The sequence below is a fragment of the Lynx canadensis genome, chromosome B4 (assembly GCF_007474595.2).
Source record: "Lynx canadensis isolate LIC74 chromosome B4, mLynCan4.pri.v2, whole genome shotgun sequence".
NCBI classification, from domain to species: Eukaryota; Metazoa; Chordata; class Mammalia; order Carnivora; family Felidae; genus Lynx; species Lynx canadensis.
This window is the reverse complement of record NC_044309.1, coordinates 31,915,766-31,931,605: the sequence shown is the minus strand read 5'-3', so window position 1 is coordinate 31,931,605 and position 15,840 is coordinate 31,915,766.

Sequence of the window (15,840 nt, the reverse complement as noted above, 5' to 3'; positions counted from 1 at the left end):
CCAGTCATCAGGGAAATGGAAATCAAACCATAAGATTTACTACCCACATTTAAAAAGACTGCCTGCCAGTACTAACTATGAGTAACTTATGTGCAGCAAGTTCAATACTTGTATGTCGCTAATGGCATGTAAGTGATAACATTTATTTTGGAAAACAGTTTGATATTCTCTTAGAAAGTTAAATATGTTTACCATATAGCCCAGCAATCCTACTTGTAGGCATTTACCTAAGAGAAGTGAAAACACATATCCACACAAAGACTTTCACAAGAATGTTCATATCAATTTTGTTAGCAATAGTTAACACCTGGAAACAAACCAAAAGTTCATTAAAAAGTGAAAAGTTAGGGGTGCCCCGGTGGCTCAGTTGGTTAAGTGTCCAATTTCGACTCAGGTCATGATCTTGAGGTTCATGGGTTTGGGCCCCGCTTCGGACTGTGTGCTGATAGCTCACAGCTGGAGCCTGCTTCAGGTTCTGTGTCTCCCTCTCTCTCTCTGCTCCTCCCCCTGCTTGTGCTCTGTCTCTATCTCTCAAAAATAAATAAACATTTTTAAAAATTTTTAAATAAAAATCAACAAGAAAGTTTCACTTAGAACTACAAAGTCAGAACATGATATTAAGAGTAGCCTTTAGAGCTGATTAGAAACTCAAACTCACTTCAAACTTAATGATATAGGTAAATTAAAAGTAAAAGAATAAAAAAAGATATACCACCCCAAAAAAGATACCCTTCAAACATTAATCAAAGGAAACCTGGAGCGGTTATATTAACATCAAAGTAGACTTTCTAACAAAAAAATTACCAGGGATAAAAAGGGACATTGCACGATAATAAAATGTTCAATTCACCAAGCAGACATAACAATCTAAATGTGTGTACACATGACAACAGAACTGCAATACTGCATGAAGCAAGAGCTGACAGGACTGAAGGGAGACATAGACAAATCCACAGGTAAACACTCCTCTCCCTGTAATGGGACCAGTAGGTGGAAGATTAGCAAGGATCTAGAAGAACTGACAACACTATCAACGAACTGGATCTAACTGGTAGTTATAGGACATTCCAACAGTTAACAGCAGAACATACATTCTTTTCCAGTACATACATAATATTCACCAAGATAGAGCAGTTGAACCATAAAACAAACTTTAATAAATTTGAAAGAATTAAAATCATACAAGGTGTGTTCTCTGAACTTAATGAAATTAAGCTAGAACTCAGTAAGAGAAAGATGAAAATCTCCAGATGCTTGGAAATTAACACACTTCTAAGTCACTCAAAGTCAGAGTGGAAGTCCCAAAGGAAATTAAAATTGAAACTAGAACTTAGCAAAATTTGTGGGATGCACCTAAATCAGTGATTAGAGGGAAATTTATAGCATTCAATGCTTATATTGGAAAAGAGAAAAGGTCTCAAACCATAGTCTAAGTTTCCACTTCAAGAAACTAGAAAAAGAAGAGCAAAATAAACCTACCACCAGTAGAAAGAAGGAAACAAACATTGAAGAAATCACCAAATTTGAAAACGGAAAAGTAGGGAAACTTAGTGCCAGTCCTCTGAAAAGATCAATAAGACTGATAAACCTCTAGAAAGACTGGCAAGAGACAAGACACTAATTACCAATATCAGGAATGAGAGAGGAGATATCATTACAGATTCCACAGGCATTAAAAAGAGGAAGGGGCATGAGGAAACTTTGCAGATGATGGATATGTTTATTTTCATGATTATGGTGATGGTTTTACAGATGTATACATACATAAAACTTACCAAATTATATATTTTAAATACATAGTTTATTGTATGTAAAGCATACTTCAATAAAACTATTTTTAAAAACCCTTTATGGAACGGAACATTTTCCCTTGGAGATGGTTAGAGCCCTCACTGCATCCATTACCTGCTGTCATAGCTGTCCGTACCCCTGCACATCATTCCTCCACCATTGACTTTCTCAAATCACAATAACCATCCCTACCTAATACTTCTAGTGTGTACAATAAAATACTATATTTTCTACCCCCTCCTATCTCATCTTCGATGCACTGAATTATAAAACTGAAAGAAATTAGTGTCTACTGTGGCTTGATTCACTTAAGTAGAGAATAGTTTCTGTCGTCTAGTATCATCAATTATAACAGACTGGAATTATTCACAAGTATGTTCACCAGAGAGTTCCTAAAGGAACATGAGTCAAAAGCCAGTTTGGGCTCCAGGGAGAATCCACTGACTTCAGTAAGGCTGTAGATTACAGAATTTTACCTAAATGATCCCAGTGGGGCAGTGAAACCCAGGTGAAGTTCATTCAGTGCACAGCACATCTTGACACTGAAAGAAGTACAACCTTGGAAACATAGCATGTAATTACAAGCTAGAACTCTCTCGGGCATACAATGCTTGAGCACCATAAGATTGATCTCTTTGCTTTCATTTTTTGTTAAGCAGCAATATACAATTTGTGGATTCTAACATCACAGTAATAGCTAACAAGCTATTACTTCATTGAAAATTCACAACAACATATACTCTCACATTCCCGTTTTCAGTGTGCAGCAAACACTTGATTTCAGGAGGCTAAAAGACAGAAAGGGTGCACAGAGTGAGCCTCCTTTTTGGTGGAAGCTTTAATTCACACATTTCTGTGTTGGTACAACCTACTTGGGAGCTTTCTCCTCCTACCCTACCCTCATCTAGCTTCCTCCATGACCTTCCTCTCTCCTGTCTCATCCTATCTATCACAGAGTAGTTTACAGCATGCTCTACCATATCTTTGTTCCTTTAAAAACGGAGATACAAACACCTATCCTGCAAGACTAATGTACAGATTTGAAACACAAAAACACACACAGAGCAAACACTAGCAGAGTGATCTGTATAATAGACACTCAAAACAGTGCAAATTCACTTTACTTTCACCTTCCTTTCTAATACCAAAGTAGCAGCAACCAGAGAAAAGAAGAAAATGTGCAGGCACAAGAATGGTGAAAAGCAGAAGAATCGTGCCAAATGCCTGTTTTCTCTTCTCAGAACACAAGTTTTGCTCAAAATGATCACTCTTGAGCATATCCCTCTGTTCTATAGCAGTTCACCTGGCTCAGGTAGGAGGCTTAAGTGGCCCAACTACTAACACACTTCTATTCTTCCTTTGCTTCAAACCACCACTCAAAAATTGCTCATTTATTTGGAATATCGTAGATATTTAACCCACCCTTTTCCTGGCTATTATCTGTCATTATTTAAACACACTAAGACTCTACTTAAAGAAGGAAAGAAAAAAAAAAAACTATCTCTAGCTTCTTCCCACTCCACCTATAAATGCCTGGTCTCTTGCCTCTTTTTCATAGCCAAACTCTATAAATGTTTTTCCACTTCTCACCTCACATTTACTCCTCAATTTACCACAAACTGGCTGCTGCTCAAATCATCTAACCATTTATTCTACAACTACTTGAAGTGCCTCTCCTCTCTGCTAGACATTTCTAGGTGCAAAGAAGCCAGTGTGATTGGATGGAAAGAAGCATGAGATGTAATAAGAAGGGTAATCAAAAGCCAGGTCATGGAGCACCATGTGAGCCATAATAAGAATTTGGATTTTTCTTTGAGTGAGATGAGAAGCCATTGGGAGATTTTGAAAAGAAAGATATGACAAGGTCAGGGGTGCCTGGGTGGCTTAGTCAGTTAAGCGTGCAACTCTTGATCTCAGCGCAGGTCTTGATCTCAGGGTTGTGAGTTCAGGCCCCACATTGGGCTCCACTCTGGGCATGAAGCCTACTTTAAAAAAAGAAAAAGAAAAAGAAAAAAGAAACATATGACAGGGTCTAATTATATTTTAAAAGGATCACTGTAGCTGCTATAAGAATAGACAGAAGCAAGGGGTAGGGGGCAAGGGTCAAAACAGAGACAAGTAAAGTGATTACTGAAATAATCCAAGTGAGGGATGATGGTGTCTTGGACCAGACGAGTAGCATTGGAACTAGTAAGAATGATTCTGATTCTCATTGGTTTTGAAAATGAAGTTGATAGAATTGTTAGAAGGGGATGTGAGAGACAAAGGAAAGTCAAGAATGGCTCAAAGTCTTGCCCTAAACAACTGGAAAAATGAAGCTACCATTTACTGAGAAAGGAAGTCACAGGGAGGGTCCGATTTGGGCAGGTGATGGAAGTAGAAAATCAAAAGTTCAGTCTTGAGGTGCCTGGATAGCTCAGTCGGTTGAGCATTCAACTCTTGATTTTGGCTCAGGTCAAGGGACTGAGCCCCACATCAGGTTCTGAGCTGACAGTGCAGGGCCTACTTGGGATTCTCTCTCTCCCTCTGTCTCCGCCTCTTCCCTGCGTGCAGGTGGTGCGCTCTCTCTCTCTCTCTCTCATTCTCTCTCTCTCTCTCTCTCTCTCAAAAATAAATAAATAAATAAATAAATAAATAAATAAATAAATAATATTTTTTAAAATGCTCAGTCTTATATATACTAAGTTTGAATTGCTTAGTACACAGCTAATTTGAGAATGGTTAATTTTGTGAGTCTGAAATTCAAAGGAGAGGTCTGGGCTAGAAATATAAATCCAGGAGCTATTAGCATATAAATGATATTTAAAACCACATGCCCCAAAAATGGATCCATAAATATAGAGAACAAACTGATGGTTGCCAGAAGGGAAGGAGATGGGGGATGGCCAAAGTGGGTGACAAGGAGTGGGAGATACAGGCTTCCAGTTACGGGATGAGTAAGTCATGAGGATAAAAGGTACAGCATAGGGAATAATAGTCAATGGTGTTATAATAGCCTTGTATGGTGACAGATGGTAGCTACACTTGTGGTGAGCATAGCATAGCATATACAGTTGTCAGATCACTGTTGTATGTATGTATGTATGTATGTATGTATGATCACCTAAAACTAATGCAGTGTTGTGTGTCAACTATACTTCAATTTAAAAAAATTAAGATAAAATAACCTAGATAATAAGTAGCAAGAAATGTTTAAAGCCTGAGCCCTGGGGCGCTCCTTTATTTAAAGGGTAAAATGAGGAAGATCCAATGAAATAGAAGGAGCAGGCAATAAAATAAAGTAGTAGTAATGTCCCTGAAGCCAAGCAAAGATAGTATTTTATGAATGGGGAAGAACTCTGAATTGTTTTTGAGAAGTCCAGTAAGACGAGAACTAAAAATTAACTATTAAATTTAGAAACATCATATCTCTTTTATTGTAACAGCTTTATTGAGATATAATTCACGTATCATACAAGTCACCCTTTTACAGTGTAGAATTTAATGGTTTTTAGTATATTCAAAAAGTATTGCTGCCATCATAACAATCAATTTTAGGACATTTTCATCACCTTACCCATGATCATCCATAGTTGTAAAATATATCAGTACTTCATTCCTTTTTAAGACTAAATACTATTCCATTGCATGGATATGCCAAATTTTGTTTACCCATTCATCAGTTGATGGACATTTGGGTTGTTTTAATCATTTGGCTATTATGAGTAATAATATGCTCCTCTGAACATTTGTGTACAATTTGTTTGTGTAGACATATGCTTCCATTTCTATTGACTATATATTTCTGGGTCAAATGTTAACTTTTTGAGGAACTACCTAATTGCTTTCCACAGAGGCCATACCATTTTACATTCCCACCAGAAGTTTATGAGGGGTTCTAATTTCTCCATATCCTCACTAACCATTCTTATCTGATGTTTTTATTATAGCCATCTTAGTAGATATAAAGTGGTATTTCATTGTGGTTTAGATTTGCATTTCTTTAATGACTAATGGTGTTCAGCATCTCCCCATGTGCTTATTGGCCATCTGTATATTGTCTTTGGAGGAATATCTATCCAAATCCTCACTCATTTTGAAATTGGGTTGTCTTTTTATTATTGAGTTGTAAGGGTTATTTATATATTCCAGATACAAGTTCCTTATAAGATATGATTTGTAGAAATATACTCCCATTCCATGGGTTGTCTTTCTACTTTCTCATAGTGCCCTTTGAAACACAAAAGATTTTAATTTCCTTGCTGTCCAATTTTTTTCTTTTCTGGTTGCTTGTGCTTTTGGTGGATCCATTGCCAAATCCAGGGTCATGATTTCTATGTTTCTTCAGAGTTTTATAGTTTGGGCCCTTAATTTAGTTATTTGCTCCATTTTGAGTTAATTTTTATAAATGACGTGAGGTAAGGATCCAACTTCATGATTTTGCATGTAGCTTTTCATTTGGCCCAGGGCCATTTGTTGAAAAGACTATTCTTCCCACATTGAATGGTCTTGGTATACCTGTTGAAAATCAGTTGCCCATAGAAACACGAATGAAACATCGAGATTTGGGTATCTGCAAAAAACAGTTTTAATGAAATGATGGAGACAAAAGTCTAATGGGAATGAGTTCATGACACAATGAGGGAAAAGAAATTGGAAAGAATGGATAGAAAAAAGTTTTTTTGCTAGTGGGAGGGGCAGAAAAATGGAGCCATAAGAAAAGGGTGAGGAGTCTAGCTCCAGGCTAAAAACTTATGTGTTGTCAAAAAGAAACCCACAGGCCCCAAATGGAGCCAGTTATGTTAAAGGGCCCCATGCCACCAAATTAAGATTTAGGTAAATACCTAACCTAACTACATTTTTACCCCCTGCCCCAGTCAACCTGGAATTTCCTGGTCAACACTGGGAAATTTACTGATAGACTCCTGTTCCCCTTAGGAGGGTGACCTTGCCTAAAACAATGCATTCTTTGCTAATAATTTCATTTTTTCCATTCCCTCTTTGCCTTGCCTTTCCTGCCAAACCTTGCCTTTCCTGCAGCTCAACAGAGCTCCTCTCTCTCTACTTGTTAGATAGGATGCTGCCAAATTCATGAATTCATTAATAAAGCCAATTAGATCTTTAAAATTTACTTGGTGGCATTTTTGTTCTTCAACAGTGTGATCTTTCAAACTTGACCATAGGCAATTACAAAGGCCTTCCCTGGCAGACCTTACAGGGGAAAGCTGTAAGGTGCACAGACTTGGTGCACAGCCAGTGTGCTGCAGCCTCTGAAGGGAGTTGCAGTTAAGGACTCAGATTCCTCTGGCTTAACCTTGCTCTTATGCACATTTGTAGTCTGATCCAGACACCTCCAACAGAAGCCTCTTTTTTGGGGAACCTCTTGCACTGCTGGTAGGAATGCAAATTGGTGCAGTGACTCTGGAAAACAGTATGGAGTTTCCTCAAAAAAATAAAAATAGAATTGCCCTACGACCCCGCAATAGCGCTACTAGGAATTTATCCAAAGGATACAGGAGTGGTGGTTTGAAGGGGCACACTTACCCCAATGTTTATAGCAGTGCTTTCGACAATAGCCAAATTATGGAAAGAGTCCAAATGTCCATTAACTGATAAATGGGTAAAGACGATGTGGTTTAATATATACAATGGAGTACTATTTGGCCATGAAAAGGAATGGAATCTTGCCATTTGCAAAAATGTGGATAGTACTGGAGGGTATTATGCTAAGTGAAATAAGTCAGAGAAAGACAGATATCATATGATTTCACTCATTTGTGGAATTTGAGAAACTTAAAACCATAGAAGGGCAGGAAAAATAAGATACAAACAGAGAGGGAGGCAAACCATAAGAGACTCTTAAATACAGAGAACAAACTGAGGGTTGATGAGGGTGGGGAGTTGAGGGTGGGGTTGGGAAAATGGGTGATGGGCTTTGAGGAGGGCACTTGTTGGGATGAGCACTGGATGTTGTATGTTAAGTGATGAATCATGGGAATCTATTCCAGAAGCCAGGACTATACTGTATGTTAGCTAACTTGACAATAAATTAAAAAAAAAAAAAAAAGCCTCTTTCTCTGAGGTCTTCTGAAGCCTTCAGATGCCTCTTCTTTTGGAGAAAGGAAGGGAAACCTTGGAGACATCCTTTCCACCCTGACTCAGTGCTTAGTTTTTTTCCATTCCCAGCACTTCTCCTTTTCCCTCTCCCCAGCCCAAGGGTCCAGAAAACCCCAGGATCTTTCAGCAATGAGACACTGAGAAGGATTAGCCACCCCTAATCAACTGACCCTTGACTGACAGGCAGTTCTTTGAGGGAAACAAGAATGCAGAGAGAGTCAGTGATTTCTCCAATTTAGCTTCTTGCTCTACACTATTGCTTTAAGCAATTAAAGTCTTGACTCTCGCTTTCATTTTGGCTTGTTTTTGATAATTATTGCAATACCTGGAGGCTCAGCTCCCTCAAGCTCCTCTGAGCCAAGCCAATAACAAAGGTTTATTTCTTTAATGGAAGGGATTACCAGCAGAATTGTACGCTGAGGAGGATGAGACAATAGACAGAGAAGAAGGTAAAGTGAGAGAGAGATAGGATTGCTGGAGTGATCAGGCATAATAGATCTGCCTAGATCCTCTCTTTAGGGCAGACACACTCACCCACAACTGCTTGCAGCATAGGCTCAGAGCCATGTCCTTCACTGGGAAATGCCCTCAGCCACAGGGCACTGCCTTGCCCAAGGCTACTTCCCTTCCCAAGACTAGTTTACACAGGGACACAAAGGTATATGCTTCATCCCAGAGTACCCTGTAGGAGTGGCTTAGCTGCAACTGCATTATAGGTCAGCTTCTCTCTCTGCTCTATTGTGTCTACCTCACTTTCCTACACATGTCTCTCAAGCATTTCTCAACAAACCTTGAGCATGCAGTGCTCTATCTCTCTGTTTCCAGGGAATAATCTAAAGATTGGAGAGCTCCTAGGAAGTAGACTCTAAAATGGAACTTTTGAGCTGGATCGCTTGCTGGCAGGCTAGCAACAAGGACCTCATCACTAGTAGTAGTGCGGTGTGTACAGGTCTTGGAATGCCATAGTTCTGTTGCTAAAACTTTTACCCACAGTGAACTAGGCTGGGATATGACTGGAATAGGATACAGTGGCTGGTATAATACCTCTGATCCTCAAGAGGTAAGAGGGAAATGATAACTATAAAGACTATGGAATTGGGTGGCTGTCGCTAAGCACATAGGTTCATTGAAAAGAAATAACAGGTGTTATTGACAGGTGTTCAGGAAAATTGATTCATCACCAATTCAGGACAAAACATTAGAGCTAGCGGGTCTCTTGGCAATGTTTAAGGAAATCCTAATCTGTACCTGGAGAGCTGATAAAAAGGAGGATGGGGCTCAAGGCTTAATCTTAACAGTAGCAGAGCTCAGAGAAGGTTGACTTCTCGGCCCCTTCTCATCTCTGTACAGGGTCAGGGTCTAATAGCAAAGAAGTGGAACCCCTAAAACTTGGGATGAGATTATCTGTAAAGATGCAATTGAGAACCTTGAAGCCACTGGGCCTGCAGAAGTGATCCATTTCCCTTTATTAAAAAATAGTACCCTCCCTTTGCTTAAAGATCTTGTAGAGGCCTCAAATGAGGCGAGTGCTTTGCAACACCATGCTATCAACCCTAAGGATTACTCCCATCTCCTCTCCTGGCAGCCAGACCATCACAGGGGTCAAGCCCCAGCATAGCCCATCTGAGGATGTCCTGAGCCTACCAATGGAAGAGAGGGACTATACACCAAAAGAGCCGCAGAATCCAACTAATATATTCCTGCAGGAGCTGGGAATATACATGGAATGGAATCCCCAAGGTGCTAGATACAGAGCAACTGAACATCAGGTTGAGTAAGTAGGAGTTATCCACTCCGGTAATGCAGGATTTAACACACTGGCAGTGTTGAGACTGTGAGGATAGCTCTTGGAAGCTTGAAAAAAGTGCTGGGCCACATGAAAGGAAGGCATGTCTCACAAAGCCATGTTCCAAATGAGGGCCCGGAAGACACTATTTAGCAGAGCGATGGGGACAGGACTGCTGGTGAGGGGTGAGAATTGTGAGGAGCTCAGTGGTGACTGTCCTCTGGAGGCTGTCACCAATGAAAGGAGATACCCTTCACAACTGGGCTCCTTGACATACAACAAGCACTGCAACTGTCCAAAAGGATAGAGGCAGGTGGCAGCATTTAACCATTAAAATCAAGGTGAGTGAGGACAAGTTGGAGTAGCAGCTAAGGGAGTCCCCATACAGGGAACCAGGAAGAGGGCTAATTAGAACACATTTTTTAAAAATCAAAGTCATTGATCCCTTGCCCACCTTCTGGACCTGAGCCTGTTCTTAGACCCAGAACTTACTGACTGAAGGAGAAACCAGTGTCTGCAAAAGCATGGCAGGTGTATTCAATAGTGACTCCTCAGTACTTCCACAGAGAACTATGGCTGCTTACACAGGTAACCATGCATTGGAGAAAGGAGAATGCTTAGATTATTTTGAGGATTATTGGACAGTCTGAATTGACATTGTTACCCGGGGATCCAAAGTACCACCATACCTTCCCTGCTATACTGGAAGTGGATGGGACCAGAGAGTCAGTGGGATCCCGGTCCAGGTTCAGCTCACAGACCTACACATTGGTCCCTTCAGCAGTCCCAAATTAACAATAAAACTGGGCATACTTTTTAGTTGACAGAACCCTCACCCACGTAAGATAAGAGCTTTTGCAGTGGAAAGGCCAAGTGGAAACTTCTGCAACTCCTTCCTTCCTCAGTCAAGGTAGTAAATCAAAAACAATGCCTCAAAATCAATACCATCTTCAAAGCCTTAAAGAATGAAGGGCTAGTGGTCTCTTTCATATCCCCATTTAATTCACCAATCTGGCTCCTATGAAAGCTGGATAGATAATGGCAGATAACAGGGGACTGTGGTAGCTGTAACCAAGTAGTAGCCCCAATGGCAGTTGCTGTGCTAGTTGGGGCATCTTTGCTACAGCACATTAAAGCAACCTCTGGTACACACATATGTGGCCACTGATCTGGCAAATGTATTCTTTTCCATCCTATCAGAAAGAAGGATTACAAGCAGTGAACATTCACATGGGCAGGAAACAATATACATTTCACTCTTTCCCCAGTACTATGTTAGTTCCCTGTCTTCAGTCACATTCTAGCTGAAAAGGGACTTGGACATTCCACAGAGTAAGACATTGGTCCACTATATTGATAGAATGGTGCTAATCATACCAGAGGAAGAAATGAAGACACCAGAAGTCTAGAGGATGGGAAGTAAGCCTGTCAAGGTTTAGGAGCCTGCTACATCACAGTGAGGTGTTCAGAGCTCCAGAGGACTGGGGCATGCTGATATCCCATCACTAAGAAAAAGGCACACTGCATGATCAGCCTCTCAGGGTCTGGAGGTGGCATATTCTACACTTTGGAATACTGCTCTATCCCATTTGGCAGATGACATGGAAGGCTGCCAGAGGGGACCCAGAGCAAAAAAGGGACCTGCAGCAAGACCAGTCATGGTGTGAGCAGTCATGTTGCTGGGCCCTCTGAGGTACCTGTGCTAGGAAACAATGCTGTGGGAGTTTATGGCAAGCCGGGTAGGAGAAGCACAACGTAGACCCCTCAGGTTCTGAAAAAAGGCTGGCTACCACTTCAAATAAGGAAGCTCCTGTCAGGCAATTGGTCTTGTGAGAGTTGATATATGTAACCACAAAACATCAGGTAACCCTGAGCCAGAGCTGCTCATTGTAACTTGTGTTTGCCAAATGCACTGGGTCATATGGTTGGGGCAAGGGGTGGTCAACAGCAAGCCCTCATAAGAGGGCACGGGCACACCCATGTGGGATTGGACCCAGGCCAGGCCAGAGAGTGCCAGCAAGCTGCCTGACCTGTTGAGAATAAGAAGGCAGTGGCTTTGGAGACTTGAGGACAGAGAATGAAGGCAAGATGCACATTTAGGGGAGTGCTGGACAGAATGGGATAGGGAAACATGGGCTTCTAGGCAACACAGTTTTAGTCCATGAAACAGTTTTAAGTCAGCATGGGTTTGCGTTTTTCTCCATCCACATTCAGTTGCCTGGATGCAAGTTGGGTATTATTATTACTTTTTTTTTTTTTACCAGGACTGGGATTGTTGCTTCTATAAATGCAACAGAGGAGAGAGGGGCATGTGAGGTGAGGGTGTAAGCCAGGGAGTAATTATAAGGATGGACTGGGGAACCCAGCAGGTACAGAAGAAAACAAGATGCAGGCAGTGAGGTAAGTAGATTGGAAGTCCCCCTGGGGTTGAAGGGCCACTGGCATAAGGCTAAAAGAGTGAGCTGGAGAGATAGGTGGAGGTGACTGAGAGGGAAACTCAAACTCCTGAGCCTGTCAGAGGACAGGGGTCTGACCAGAAGAGGCAGAGCCTCTAAGGACAGGTTGCATGGACAGAAAAGCACCTAGCAGGTCACCTGATAGGAATCTCACTCTTTCAAGGGACACAGAAGTTCTGACACTAACCTGCAGTCACCATAGAGTCTGGGAAGCCTTGTGGCATTAAACCTTTAACCCATCCCTGGAACACTGCCTGTGGATTTCCTTGACACTGACTTGGGGACTTGGAGCAAGAATGATTTGTCTTCAACTTTCTACTGCATGACAGACCCACAGTTGCTAGACCCTGCAACTACCTTAAGGAATTTGAGAATTAAATGAGCTGATAGGTATACAGTGCTCAAAATAATGACTGGCATATAACTAACTCTCAGTAGGTATTAACCGTCACTATCTAGAGAACAAATAAAATAGCAACAATACACACACACACACACACACACACACACACACACAGAAAGAGAGAGAGAGAGAGAGAGAGAGAGAGAGAGAATGAGAATAAGCAAATCTATAGAGGCAGAAAGTAGATAACAGTTGGGGATTGGAGAGAGCAATGAGGATTGAGTGATAATTGGTACAACATTTTTGTGTGTGTTGGGGGGTTGAGTATAAAAATTAAAGTAAAATTAGATTGTGGTCATGATTGCACAAATTACTTTAAAAACCCCATAGAATCGTACACTTTAAAAGGATGAATTTTATGGTATGTGAATTATATCTCAAGAACTGTTTTTTTAAAGAAGCAATAATGAAAGTTATCCCAGATAAAGCTCTCAGATTGTTGCTATTGAGAATGATGCTTATCTTCATTACTCTTCAAGGGAATTTTTCTATATTAACTTTGTAATATCCTGTGGCTCATTTTTTACCATTCCAGTGATAGTACCACACATATGAGAATCCCGAGAAATATGGAATCACAGTATAAATGATTGTACATGCCAGGTGGCTAGGAAGTGTTTATTTGAATGCATTTTAATTCGTGTAGTTGCATTTCTTGGAGGGAGCATTTTCTTCAGTGTCTCATTCTGTGTTGGCTTTTTTACTAGCCTGTTATCTACTCACATAGAGCAAGAAAACCATGCACTCCTAGGGGATAGGAATAATGCTAATTTTATTCATTTGGCAACACCAGGGGAAAAGATAAACTGATACAGAAAAAAATAACTGATACTTTTCTTAGAAAAGATATTTTCATAGAAATATCTGCTTGTTTAATTGCCTTTGTCCTGGTTTAGGCTTTAATGCTTGACTGAAGGTACCCTCAGGCACTCCTCATTCATTCATTCAACAACTATTCATTGAACTCCTTCTGTTTACAAGAAATAGAATACTGCTGTAATGTGAGTAGAGAATTATCTTATGAAAAAATAAATTTAATTTAACTTTTTATAGCTTCTACTTCAAAGCTTCCTAGTGTGTACATACACAATGGAGGAGGCCAAATCTAAACGTAATTCCAGAAGAAGCATAAGGGAATTGAGCAGGTACCTGGTGGTGGTGGTGGCCATCATACAACTCACCCTTGCAGTGACCTCTCAGCAGCCCACCCAGGACTGGCCTTCTCCTTGTGGTTCTCAAACTCGCTGTACATGAGGACCGCCTGTAGGGCTTGGTTAAATACAGATTGCTGTCTTTTCCCTAGAATTTGATTCAAGAACTCTAGAATGGGGCCTAAAAATGTTCATGTCTAACAAGTTTCCATGAGATATTGACACCACTCTTAGAAACGCTCCCCTAGCTGGCACCATGAGACAGGAGACATCTTTAGGACCACTGTCTTTCTTCAGCTTCCTTCTTACTTTTTGGTATGTATAGGAACTTATTACTAAAAAGAGCCCCCTACCTTGGACCAAACCCCGTATTCTGATAATTTCCTTTTTTTCCCCTCAATACACCCAACTTCTGGGTCCCTTCTATTCAAGGCCCTGCTTTTTGTAGGGAACAGCCAGCCAATCTAATAAAAGAATCAAAGGAATGCTTAGTTGTTGCCAAGGCATTCATGGGTGACCTTATGCTATAAAACTGCTTCCACTTGATATTCAGCTTGAATTTTCTCAGCCTTCCTTCAAGCCAAATCTGTTGTTCTATGTATGACAGCTTTGGCAGTAATGTCTACACTAATACTCCATTTTAAAAGTTTGTTATCAGTTACAGAAGGCATAGCTTCATTAATAATTTATTAAATTATTAAAACAAGAGAAATCTATCAGTCTCATATTCTCAGCATGGGAATCAGGCAGTATCTTTTAAATGTCTGGCACATAAATTCTCCTAAGATGCTTTAGGAACGGGCTCATAAGTAGGTCTTACAGCAGAAATCAGGATTTGAGCAACGCTTTAAAATTCTTTGTTGATACCCATGCAGGTGGCCTCTGACAAGTTGCTTGACTCCCCCTTAGGAACCAGAGGAGTGCCTTAAGCCAGAATCCATGCAGTAGAATGAAAGACAAATACTGGGCACCATAAGGCTAACCACCAAATCATGAGTAGAGACTGGATTTTATCTTACTTTACTTTATTTTAATGTTTATTTATTTTTGAGAGAAGGCATGAGCAGGGGAAGGGTAGAGAGATGGGGACAGAAGATCTGAAGTGGGCCATGTGTTGACAGCAGAGAGCCCAATGTGGGGTTTGAACTAATGAACTGTGAGATCATGACCTGAGCTGAAGTCAGCCGCTTAACTGACTGAGCCACCCAGGCACCCTGAGACTGGATTTTAGAAACAAAAGTTCTATGCTGTAATGGAAAGTAGGTTGGCAGGAGTTGTGAGAAACTAGGAACTGAGGAGCAATCTTCAAAACCAGTTCATGTTGCCTTCATGGCTTCATAGGGGCATAATTCTTGGATGGGTTTCCTTAGCATAAAGGTCTTTGTGGGGTGGGCAGCTGTGAAGTCTATATGTGTATGTGACTAAAGTTAATAAGTCATTGTATCTACAGAACCAAAATTAGACTTTTTAAAAGGAAGGGAAAAATTAATGTGAAAGAAGATTTAAATAATACTGTCAACTACTTTGACCAAATAGACATATACAGCACCATACCCAACAACTACAAAGATATATATTCTTTTTAAGTAAAATGGAGAATTCATGAAATAGACACATAATGAGCCATAGATTAAGTCTTATTGTCTCAAAAAAGGGAAATATTATAGCATATATTCTATAACAACACAATTAAATTAGAATTCATTTAATTAAGATATGAAGAAAAGCCCCAACACACTTTAAATAACTTATGAACAAAAGAATAAATCACATGCGAGTTAGAAAATATTTCTAACTGAATTATAATGAAAATACAACATATTAAATTTTATGGGATACAGCCAAAGCAGTACTTCCTTAGAGGGAAATGCTTTAAAAATGCTTTAAAATGCTAAAGTATTATGCAATAAGAAAAGAAAAAATATTGTTTAAATATCAATGATCTAAGGTTGCAACATAGAGGCTTCATACGTAAAGAAGAACGAATTAAATCCAAGCTAAATAGAAGGAAGGAAATAAAAACCAGAAATCAATGAAATGAAAAAGAAACAAATAGAGAAAATTAACAAAGCCAAAAGTTGATTCGTCAACAAATTCAAACAAGGTGATAAACCTCTAGTAAGACTGATCATGAAAAATATAGAAAAATGTAAATTC